Raw genomic sequence first — 12862 nt, forward strand, 5'->3', positions numbered from 1 at the left:
TGTCCTCCCTTATTTCAGTGGTTGGTTGTTTTCAATGGATTGGTGAAGCTGTCTATGGCTGGAGGGTCTCATTTGTGGAGGCACCAGAAGACAGACAACCTTTGATCGTCATGCCCAAAGCACAACACTGGATTCCATTTTAGAGCACAAGAGTAATTTTAGAAAGTTTTCTTTCAACAGCCAGCAAAGGTAAAATAACAAGAGAATGGTTCCTTGCTGTGTGCCTAGAGGTTGTATTTTCATCTGAGCTCCCCAAAGTCACAAACTTTTCTTTTGTAAATTATAATAACTGCCATTCAATATCTATGCTAAATTTTAGTCATCCTGTTGTTTTTTTTTTTTCCTAGGTTTTTAACCAAACAAAATACTACTGCTTATTTCTATAAATAAAGCAGAGCAATTACCCAGCGTATTTTACCTGGATCTACTTTTTACACTGTAAACTTGTTTCCAGGATTTTAAAAGTCTCTTAATAGAGAGTGTATCCCTACCTACCCACCTATCAATTCCTTTCCTGTTCTTACAATGTTCCTAGAAAATATGCTCAGAAAATAATGTGCTTCACTAGACCACTTTACCTTTTGCCTGGCAATACTCCTGAGGCATCTGTTCTCAGATCAAGAGAACATTGAAAGGCCGTAAATCTGATCTCTCAGACAGCTGTGCTAATTTAACTAAAGGGGCTACAAGAGAGGATGGAGAGAAATCTATAAAATATTTGGCTGACATTTGAAAAAAGAGATAGGATGTTTTCTTGTTAACCTTTAGAGCAGCCCATTACATAAATTGTGACAATGTTCTCAGATTAAATGAGACTGTATTCTGTCTTAGCTCTAAATTTATCACTTCAGCAAATGAATTCTACTGTAAATTCTGGCAATATATCTTTTAAAGAATGCTGTTTATCTCACTGGGGAAGCAGAGTGCTGATAAATAAGGAGCACAGCCTTTGGATGAAACATGGATTGAAAGAAGATTCAACAGCATTGCTTTCCTGCTTCAGTGTAGGAATGTTCCATGTTACATGTCTGAATAAATTACAGGCTTCTCATAGCATCTCCGCAAGTTCTGACATGATAAGCAAAAAAAAATCTATGAAACGTTGCCTTCTAATAACATTTGATTATGTGAATTCTAATTACATATGAAAAGCATTTGTACAGAATTCCATGATGAATAGTTGTTCAGCAGCAGCTTCAGGTCCTATGTACGTTTCCATTCAGACTTAATGAATCATTTTCACCGACTTATGTCTATAAGAGCAGGCTGAGAATGGACATTTTAAATAATTTAATTTTAAGTTCTCCTATGTATAAAAAAACTTTGGTGGAATTTTTGAGTTCCCCAAAGACTAAATCCTGCAATAGTTTCTAAGTGATTAAAATTTCTTCATGTTCATTCAAAACCTGACTAATAGAAGATGAAATATAGAGAGTTTGTAGAAATCGAAAAGGTCCATGTGCATCTTTAGGGAGAGAGTAGAAAAAGTTGGGAAAATTATTTTAGATTAAAATATGAACATATGATGTAAGAGCATGACATTTTATCAGAGGCCATCAGTTTATAAAAACTTCTTGCCAGAAATTATTTAGTCAACTTCTGTAAAAAATTATTTTAAAATATTAATACATTAGCTATGAATAAACCAAAGGTAAAGAATGTGAACCTTCATTCCATTAGGATGAATTAGGAATTTTTGAAACCTAAAAATCCCTACTTTCAATATTAGTACCTAAACTGGACTGTGGAAGCAGCAAGGAGTTGCTAAAAGTCAAGGAGTTACACACAGTGTAATGTTCAGAACACTTTGAGTATTCAAAGAGTTAATTGTCAGAATTGTAAGCTCTGCAAGTTTCAAACTATAATTGCATTACTCATGAAAGTAACGCCTACTTGCCTAAATAAAGTAAAGATTGTTCCTTATAGGGAAAAAAAATATTTTTGGTAAGGTTTTGTGTTCTGAGGGAACTGAACAGAGCTGACCAGAAAGCAGAAGTTTATAATCCTACCATTCCCAGACACTAATTTTGTTGAAGGTTGCAGTGTTTCATTATTTTATCTTTATTTATCTTTATTTAGAAAGTTTGTTGGGTGATGGTGACTAATAGCTGAACATCTGGATGCAGTGACCTTTAAAAGCCTTTAGTCATTACTATGCCCAATTAAACTCAATATCAACAGAAGTGCTTGCATTTTAACTGGACTAGTATAAATCACTTTGCAAATACATTGTGCAAACAGGGGAAAGTATTACCATCCTGGGCTCATTCCCCTCTAAATGACTTCAGCAGGATGGGTCAGGAGCTAAGGATTTGTTTTTGTTATTGTTCCCTAAGTACAAACTTTGACAATTAAGAAAATTAATTAATTAAGTTAGCTGGACCAAACAGCTCAAAAACTTCATCAAGGAACACAACTGGAATTTATCTAAGTCAAACATACAAAAATTATCTGGGATTCACATCTCGTACAGAGAGAAAATAACTTTTAAGAAAGCTTTTTAAAGGCCTAAGTGGATAAACAGCCATCTCATAAAAAGGATATATGCAGTAAACAGGGAGTTTATTTGGAATGGGAAAATGAGCAATCATTTAGGGAAGTTTTACTTTAAGGGTCAAAAAGGGCAAGAACAAAGCGAAAATTTTGAAAAGCTAAGCTGGGTTTGGCTTTATAAAGGAAAATAAAACAGGTGAGCAGAAGGCTCTTCTAAAAATGTCTAAAATGTGGAAGTCTGACTCCTGTTCAGTGAGGGAAGAAGATAAGAGACAACCTAATGTGGCACCAGACCCCAACATTCAACTGAGCAACTGTTGGAACAAGGAAATGGTTGGGCCAGGGATCACCTGAGGGACTCCCAGCCCCAGGCTTCAGGCCTGAGGCACCGCCTTGGAGACAAGAAGCCATGGTCATGTGGGGACTTTGGCCAGCAGAAGGGGATTAGATCCGGGGGTAAAGCAGGATAACTGGGCTGGGCCATGTAGACAGGGCTGTGCTGAGGCCAGGCTGGGTCACCAGCTCACAGGGGATGTATCCAGGGCTGTAGCAGTGCTGGAGATGTGTCCTCTGGCCTCTCTGGGCAGGCACTGACAGCTCCAGGGGCTGGAATGCCATCCTGCACTGTGGCAGGGGGAGTGCCAGGGGCAGGGAGGGGCATTTGTTTCCAAATATTTGTTCCCCAGTGCTATGACTTAAGCAGAGTAAGCAGAAGCCTGGTTTTCCCACACTCCTTTAAAATCAATGGGGAAAAAAATCTATAAACAAAAGCTCAAATTCTCTAATTCACCTCTGAAAATTCTTGTCTCTCCATCGACAGATCTTTGAGCAGTTTCTGTGTTCATGTGTTGTGAAGCGATATGCTGAATTTGGGAAGGCTGGAAAGCATCACTTCAGACCTTCAAGAAAATAGACTCAGAATGTAGCAAGAAATAATAAAGATTCTGTCAGGTTGAAGATTTTACTTTATAGCTAGAAGCTGTACAACACAAAATTTGTATTTAAAAGAAGAAAAATGAGATCTTGGGTGGCTGAGGAATAATGGTTTAACCTTTGTAATATGGAACACCTGGAGAAAGAGTAATTGAAGATTTCACAATAAACAGAAAATGACATAATACACCATGAGTTTATCAAAGTTAATCATGGCATGCCAACAGAAAACTTTTGATTTTGCAGACAGTGCACATTTCCAAAGAGCATTGTAATATCATGTCAGATAGGAAGCTTTTTATTTTACTGCAATAAAATTATGGATTTGTAAAACTATGGTAACAATAGATTGTGGTGAAGGTAACTGTCAAGCTAGAGACACTGTAACTCTTTGGAACTAATGTTGTTCAGTATTTCTAATTAGTGGTTACAGAATACAAAGTAGACATGTTTCCGTAGAGCTTCTCAATAGTTAGAATATGTTGTGTGTAGCTAGGCTGGGTGTCACTTTATACTTTTTAACTATCAAAAGTCCTCATTCCTTAATTGTTTGCATTGATGACCTACCTGGATCATATCACAGCTCCTTCTAGCCCAGATATTTGAGTATCTGGCAGAAGCGAGGCTGCTGTGTGTCTGGAACTTGCCCTCAGGTAGTCTCAGGAGAACTCTTAACATGAAGCAGGTTAAATACAAACATTGTCAGTGTAAGAGTGATGGCTTAGAGCACTGAAGTGTTAGGAATATAACAAAATCCAACAGTACAACATGCCCAGACTTACATGTGGATCTCAGAAAAATATAATGTATTTCAACAGTCATAAATGCATAAGCAGAGAAAGATCAGGTACTTAAATTTAGACTTTATGAACATTGCTTGAAAAATCCCAATCATTTTGTTCTGGGGAAGGACAGAGAGCTATTGCTGTTCTCTGGTAGCCCTTCTCTATTAGCAACAGGGAGCTGGAAAAATAAAAACTGATTTGAAGTCATTGTTCCCAACTTAGAAACTCCAAGGGAGCACTAATATTTAGAAGGATGAAAAGATTTTACAATAAATACAGCAGTCTTACAGGTTGTGTCTAAACTGAATTATAGGTGTGAATGTAATGTGAATAAAAATCTCAATTCCTGGTAATTCAGATTAGGGAGAAAGGCTGAACAACTGCTCTGATCTGATCCAATTTCCTGGATGCTATTTTCAGCAAAGGAGAGAAGCAAAGAGGGGAATATGATTTGTACCTATCATGGAATGGATGCCAATTGAACTGAAGAATCAAGTATTTCATTATTTGCAAAGCAAAACTAAAAAGGCTAAAAGAAACAAAAATATAACTAAGAAAGTCATTACAGGAAAAGACATGCAACAATATTCTCACAGCAGACAAAAAATACATTTTAGAATGTAAGCCCTTTAAAAATGATATTGCAATGTAAAGTTAAATGTCTTCAGATTTATATCTGGTTGAAGAATGAAAGATAAAGGAATATATTTTTAAAAGTCATGAAGTAGAATTGTAAACAGAACTAAATAAGCATCTAACTTTTCTTTTAAATATTCTTGACAAATATGTGCATGAAAATTAATCTTAATTGATTTTATCCTCTTACCTGATCTTTTTTCATAAAAAGTACCAAAAGTAAAATGAACTGCAGTGATTACTCACCTAACTATACAAGTATCCACAGCATTTTCTCAGATATTGCCTTCCTCAAACTAGAACTGGAAAACCTTACAGCTAACATTTTGGCCTCAGTCTTCCTATTTTCTCCCTCCTTTAGTTTTTATGGATGTATTCCAAAGACAGTTTGACAGGAAAAATCTTATTTATTTTTATCCAGTCTATTACTTTTTCAAATTCAGTTATCTGCATCCCGTCTGTGGAAAAAAAAAAGTATAAGTCATTATTGAATTTTATAATGAAAGAGATGAATTCTCTAAGTGATCTTAAATTGATGAGAAAAATTGCACATCAAGTATTGTCACAAGAAAAAATGTGGGAGAAACACATACTAATCAGGGTAGTTGCTGTTTTCAAATCATATTCCTGACAACCTGTTGCTATGTAAATCCAATCTCTGCAGAACCTATCTCTCTGTATATGCTTATATAAGTTACACAAGGAAGGTACAGCATAAATCTGTGATGTTGAGGACACTCAAGACTTAAGTCCTGAGACAAGACATGAAACTCATTCGCTTGGATTCATGGTTTCAGATGTCTGGAAGGTGTCTCAATGCAGAATGCAAAGCCTCCTGCCTCGGCACTCCCTTTATTAAATTAATATGATCCTGGCCATGTCCAGCCAGGTCCTCCATGAGGCAGAGCTGTGGAATGACATGGCTGTTCCAAGGAAAGGAAGCACTGCTTAAGAGGTTTGCAAACATTGCTATAGACTCAGAAAGCAATTTAGGATTTGCTACAAAAGCTGCAGGCAGCATGGACCTTAGCTCACATAGGTACTCTCAGTTGTTGAAGGTGGGATTTTTAATAGCCCTTGCAACTGTTCATAATAAAAGCAATTAGCAGGTTATCTCCTAGATAAACTGAGGCAGAAACAGGTAAGGGCTGAGTGGCAGTGGTAACACCACAAACCCAAAACATATCTTTCGTGAGTGGTGTTCTGTCTAAGATCAGGATTCTCACAATTCCCAAAAAACATCTGTGGCACTTTGCTGACTTCAAGGAACTCTTTTCCTATTTACTGCATGTTTCAGCCATGGCATGCACTCAGATCATGTGTGTTGAGTATTTGTTGCCTGCCTTGCAGGTTACTCTCAAAAAAGAAAGAGCATGTCACAGGAGAGTATGCATTATCAGTGGTGATGGGAGCAAATAAAAGCTGCAAGGTGCTATGATGTATTTACCTTTGACTGCAAGATCCTCTGTTTGGATTTAACAAATTAGCTTCTCAGAAGTTCGCTCATCTGAGCAGCAGCTGTTTGCCATATGGATCAAAACTGCATTTGGCAAATGGAATCACTTCCTCATGCCCATCTGATTTTCATGTACAGTCATATATCAGAATGTTTATGGGAGGAGTTTGCTGGTCTGCTGAGGGTGGTTCAGCTGAGAAGTGTTTATTTTGTATCCCAGTTTTCTTTTTATTTTCCTTTTCCTAGAAAGTTCTTCTCCTATATGAGACTTAAAACCCAGCAAAACACAAAGTTCTAAAAACAAAATTTACAAGTGCTATGAGGAAAACAAAAGGTAGTGGAAAAGCAGGCAAGAAATATGTTCTTAGTAACATAAGACAAATTGTCTGAGTGAAATCCTGTCTCTAAGGAAGTAAGAAACACTGTATTTTTTATATCTTCTAAATATTGGATTACTATCAATAGATATGATAATTTAGTCAAAGAATATGAAGATGATGAGTGTGAGTTATAATAGTGCAGGAACCCTTATCAGTTTTAATACTTTAAAATGTTGACAAGGAATTTCCCAGTTTAACAAATTATGGCTTAAGTCTATGCAAACGGATTATGCAAATAAAAATAATAAAACCCTTTATATGGGTTATAAACCTATGAGCACATCATTTTAGTTATAGACTTCTAGCACTGCTCATGCAAATCTGTCACAGCAGATTTCATGCTTTAATGAATGAACAGAGCTTCACAACACCTTCTGGTTGTTGTGGGTTATAATTGTTGGAACCAGTAACTAAAATGAATGAGATTAAGAAATATATTCGTGGACATCATGCATATCCAGATTTATATATTATGTTCACATGTTCCTATATGGATTCCTCAACTAACAACACAAATCACAGAACATCAGAGATAATACATGCATTAAAATTAGGTAATGTGTAATTGTGGATTTATGTATAACTTTGGGATGCTGTCCTCATGAACAAAACACTGGTTCATTGACTTCTTGAGTTCTTGACTAATGACTTGATCTAATGATCTAATCACAACCTTAGCTACACAAGGAATGACTATTTTATCATCATAAGAATTATTTATATTCTTTTTAATTTTGTAGATTCTTTTTTACAAATTCCTATTGATTTTTATTAATTCTATCTAATTTCTTACAAATTCCTATTGATTCTGTATTGCATCACAAACATATGAACATGGAGTTTTCATGTGTTTCCACTGGTTTCAGTATGGTTTTCTATTTCACTTCTGGTGCATTAAAGCAACAAAATTTCTGTTTTTACTGACTCTTTGTTTCATGGGACATAGTTCCTTAATTCTTAGAAATTTTTCCTGTGAACTTATTTATCTTCTTGCAATCAAAATCAATGGGCAAATTTCAGCTAAAAAGATTTAAGTTGAAGACACTCAGAAAGGTGGGCATTTGACTAAGAGGAAGCAAATACTTCCAGAATACTTTGAAGGTAATCTGAAAGTTGCCCTGAAATTCATTCTATGAAGGCTGATTGATTGTGACACCAAATGCTTTTTCACTTCCAGCAATGCTACAATGAAACCTAAGTGATTACCTCAGATTTAAACGCCCAAAACCTGGACATCTGGCACTAGATGAAACAAATACAACCCACAATTAATAACCAGGTATAAGTGAGAGGCCCACATAAACATTTCAGTTGGAAAAATATCCTTTAGTAGGGAGTCATTATGCATTTTATTGCTTGTTTGGCAATGTGTGCATGCCATGGTACATGGCAAAATGGTGTGTGTGCTGTTCCCACAGCACAGCTGCTGCTGTGGGATGTGACAGATACCTGAAGGCAGCTCAGGGACAAACAGGAGTTTGTCAAAAATCAGGAGGAGATGTGCACCCAGGAAAATGGGCTTCCTTTGGTAAAGCTGGAGGACTAAAAGGCAGAAATATGTAGGAAATGTGGGGTACAACATGTGTGATAGGCAGAAATACATCTTTTCCCATGTATGTAAGAGACAATCATAGGTATAATGATTTGACTCTTTTCTAGTAGTATTTTTTTAGGCTTCTTGCACTCCAGAATATATCTGAAAATTTTCTTATGTTTCTTATTTTCACTTCTGGTTCCCTGGTGTATATATAAAAATGTCTTTTAAAATGGATTTGTGGGTAGGCAACCTTCCATTCCAAACACAGATGGTACATCTGCATTTATTATTTAGACATGCTAAGTGGAACACTTTTTTACAGACTCTCGTAATTATACTTTTTTTCTCACTGACTTAATCCATTTGGATATGACACAGTGACTCTTTTATTTAAAACAGAATATTTTCACTCTATTACCTATTTAATAAAATGAATAAGCAAAAAGCTTTGTCCCTTTGCTGCTGTTGCTGTTCCTGCTTGACTGCAGAGATTTTTACCTACTCAGAAGGCTGTGTCATTAACTTGTTACTCAAGTATATGATCAGTCTTGGCTTGAACCGTGTGATGCACCACTGAAAAATTGTTTTCCTTCCTGTTGCAGCCATGTCATATTTGACTGAACACTTGTTTCACCATGAGTGCTACTTCACTGGAATTTTTTGCTGGCCAGACAACCTATGATTTTTAGCTGGAATGTGCATTTTTCCATTTTGACATTCTCTTCTTTGAATTCCATCACAATACCTAGCTATTCATTCAGACTTGATTTTCCAATGCAGATATTTCATCTTCTTTTATTTTTATTTTTTTTTTGTGAGTGTATTGACTCAGGATAAAACATAAAACTCTGTAAGTTTTTTTATTAATAGGTTGTAAGTAATTTTGGAGTCAACACTCTTTCAAGTACCTCCTCTTTTTTTATAAAAATGGTCCCATATACCTAGACCCAAGAAAGTTCTTTTGAGAAAGTGTCTAAAAACATTCATAGTCCCATAAATATGACTGGGAGATAACCAAGGATAACCGAATTTATGACCATATTTTGTTGCTTCTTTAAAAATGGCTCACCCAGAACAACAGCTAGTTAATGTTACTCAGATGGGATCTTTGTGAGCAGTAGAAAAGCTGATACCTGCTGTTCAGCTTCATCTTTGAACAGGCTGCTGTTAACAGTGCTAATATTCTATCTGTATTAGGTGGATACACTGAGGTGATAGAACATTTCAAGCTCTTGTAGCCTTCTACATCTTTAAAAAGTTTCTTTGGAAATCTACCACAGAGAAGTATCTTTGGTTCAACTGTAACTGCATTTCAGCAAAGTTCTGGTATCAGCAAAGTCAGCAAAGATGACCATGGACAGGATGGCAGGCAGCATGTATCAGTATGCCACCTGAAATGATTACTCTCTGGAATTTAGCCACTAAATTTTGCCCTCAGAGTCATGATTCTTTGTTAATTTTTCTTCTTGTAAAATTCTCTTCTAGTGTTTGTTTCATAGGGCAAAATTAAATTCATAAAAGTTAGCCCACATAACTGTATTTTTAAATTGACAATACGCAGGAAGACTGTGGGGTTTAATAAAAGTTTTAAAAGAGAGAAAGTGAAAAAGAGAGGAGGAAAGGAAAACAGAAAGGCAGGGAGAAAGTTAAAGGGAGATTGTGATGGAGAAAGTGAAAAGGTAAAAGGAGAGAAAGAAAAAGAGAAAGAAGAAGTGAAAGAGAAAAGGAGAATGAAGAAGAAAGAAAGAAAGAAAGAAAGAAAGAAAGAAAGAAAGAAAGAAAGAAAGAAAGAAAGAAAGAAAGAAAGAAAGAAAGAAAGAAAGAAAGAGAAAGAAAGAAAGAGAAAGAAAGAAAAAAAAAATTCCATATCCTCTGTCAGTATCTACTGTCAATGAGGCATATAAGTGGTTTTCCACAGTAATTAGCCCTCAAAGTTATATAAAAATATGATATACAGCATTCAACATTTTGGTTAACTATGCCCCCTGTCAAAAATTGGAAAATTATTTCCAGATACAGAGACAGGTTTCTCTACCCATTCAATCTTTACAATAGGACTTTATCAAACATTCTTGTCATAAAACACAGATTAAATGTCAACTGTGTGTTAGCTACTTTAATCTTGGGAAACAAATGCCAGATTTTTTTTCCTTGGAGCAGTTATAAGAAAAAGAGTTTAAAAGTTGTTCATCTCAGGCTGAGTGACATATCCCTGTATTTCCTGTGGGTGCTCAAGGCGCATTATCAGTGGTTTATCTGAAGTATTTCCATAACTGAAGGACATGTGTATAAAATAATCTCAGGAAAAATACAGAGTTTTGCCATTGCTCTTGAATATATGAATTGAAACCACATTGGTTTATCTCCTGGGAATAAATGAAGAAATACATAGGAATGGCAAAAAAATTGTAAATCAGATATGTGGTATGTAAATCTGCATATTTTCTGTATTGATGGTTTAACTTCCTTATTAAAAATTGTTTATTCTAGAGTTTACATGAATTGTTTATTCAAGGGTTCACATGAAAAACAAGCTAAGGACAGCAGGGTTATTAGGGTTTGGTTTGGCTTCTTTTCTTCTTAAGTACCTCTGAATATTGCACCTCTGAATGTTAATTTTTCTATGGTATATGGAAAAAGTTATTTTTTACCAGAAGAAAAAAGAAGCTCACAAAACTGTATATTTGAAAATCCCTTACTTATTTGATTTAGCTAATATTTTTGCTTAGCTGTTTACATGGGAAACATCTCTGCACAGAGACAGAGAAAAGTCATAAATCACTGGGAAGATAATTAATTTCATAGCACTAAAAGTTGGATGACCATCAAATGTTGGCAAGTTGGAAAACATTCTAAAAACTTGTTCTGGTTTTCTACTTTTCCCTAGACAACCTTCATTGATTACTGTCAGATAAAATTTCTTGTCTATTTGGATTTGTCCCTCAACCCAGTCTGCAGATTCTTAAATTAAAGCCCAGTGCTACTGATCTGGGGAGTTGAGAGATACAGTGAGTTTTAATCTGCATATGACTGCTGTAACAAAGACTTCAAAAAACTTCCAGTAATAACACAAAGTCAGAAATAATGTGTTTCAGTTTAGGGCACAGCACAACTGTATTCAGCAGAGAAAAAAACCAAACTCTTCCATAATTTTTTCTATGCCATTGTTGCAAGTGCAATTTTTTTGCTTATGTTTATATACACCAATCTCATTTTACGAATAAGAAAATCCTTTTAATAATATAACAAAAAACATTGGAATAGACCATCCTACCAGTTTGCTCAGCAGTAGTGTTTCAAATTCAAAACATTTTTATTTGATAAGTTTAATTGTTCATGTAAAGAATGGGATCAAAACTACAGCAAAGTTCAGCAAAGCTTGAGACAGGTTTAGAATTGTAACTTCAGCCCATCAACATCCAAATTCTGCTTCAGTCTTATTTTTGCTGCATAAATTGGTAGCAAAAAACCTCAGCAGAAGAATATGCTAAGGCAAGAATATCCATCTATCCATCTATCCATCTCCATCATTGTTTAATGCGCAGTGAAGCCTAATCATCCATGTTCAAATTTCACCTATACCAAAACAGCTTGGCCAACATTTTATCTCTATGAAATGTGGAGATTGCGTACTTGGTAGAAAACACTGTGCATAGTATTGAGGTATAGAATACTAAAAGTAGCCTGGAGAAGTGAATATTTTGTTTTATTGGCATAGCAGATGTGGAGCAATCGCATTGTTATCAGCATCATTTCACTACCAGAATTGCAATACCTCTGGTAAGAGCCTAGGGGAGAAAACTGGGCAGAAGAAAGGTTTTTCTTAAAGATATAAAGAAATGACACTGCAGAAAAATTTGACAGTTTGCCCTAGTCTTCCTTTGAGAGTTCCTGTCCTGATTTTGCAGCCACATGTCCCCTTTCCCTACTTGACTATTTTCCAGTAGCTGCATTACAGAGCTTGTACCCCAAACAAGGAGACTTTGATTACAATAAAATACCCAAAACTTGTTCTTTAAAAGAAGTCAAGCTGAGATTTCTCCTTTGATAACATCTTTTCTGATATCTTGGCAAGCTTTCTGTCTCTGGGCTTACAAACCTTAAACCAGGTAAGATCAGTATTTTATGGCCATGAACCATGAGTTCTTTTCTGTTTGTGGTTTTTTTTTTTTCTGAGCTGTTATTAATATGGCCTCATGTCTGAGAGACTGCTAGGAAACTGATGAATCTCCATGAAGGTTTCTTTCTAAAATCTTTAACAGCACCCTAGGTAGAAATTCTCCTCTTTGATATGAAATCCTAGAGAATTTACACTTGACAGAAGTTCTGGAAGTCTTCAGTCTCTGGAATTCAAAGAGCTAAGGCTTTTGTCTCTGGATTTTTGAATTGCTCAAGCAATTCCACAGTGTACAATCTACAGTCAAAGACCAGTTTATTTTTATTCTTTGGTACTCTAAATTTATTGAGAACACTTCTTAAAATTTATACCAGTCTGAGATATATTAATAGTATTTTATGGCAATATCTCATTTTTATTAAACCACTGTATGTTACCTTTTTTATTGTATCTGATCTCTCAGCATCAGTTTTAGTAGTGTTTTTTCAGCTTATCTGACAGTAACTTTTTTTTACAGAAGTATCA

Source organism: Motacilla alba, chromosome 1A (assembly GCF_015832195.1).
Source record: "Motacilla alba alba isolate MOTALB_02 chromosome 1A, Motacilla_alba_V1.0_pri, whole genome shotgun sequence".
Lineage (NCBI taxonomy): Eukaryota > Metazoa > Chordata > Aves > Passeriformes > Motacillidae > Motacilla > Motacilla alba.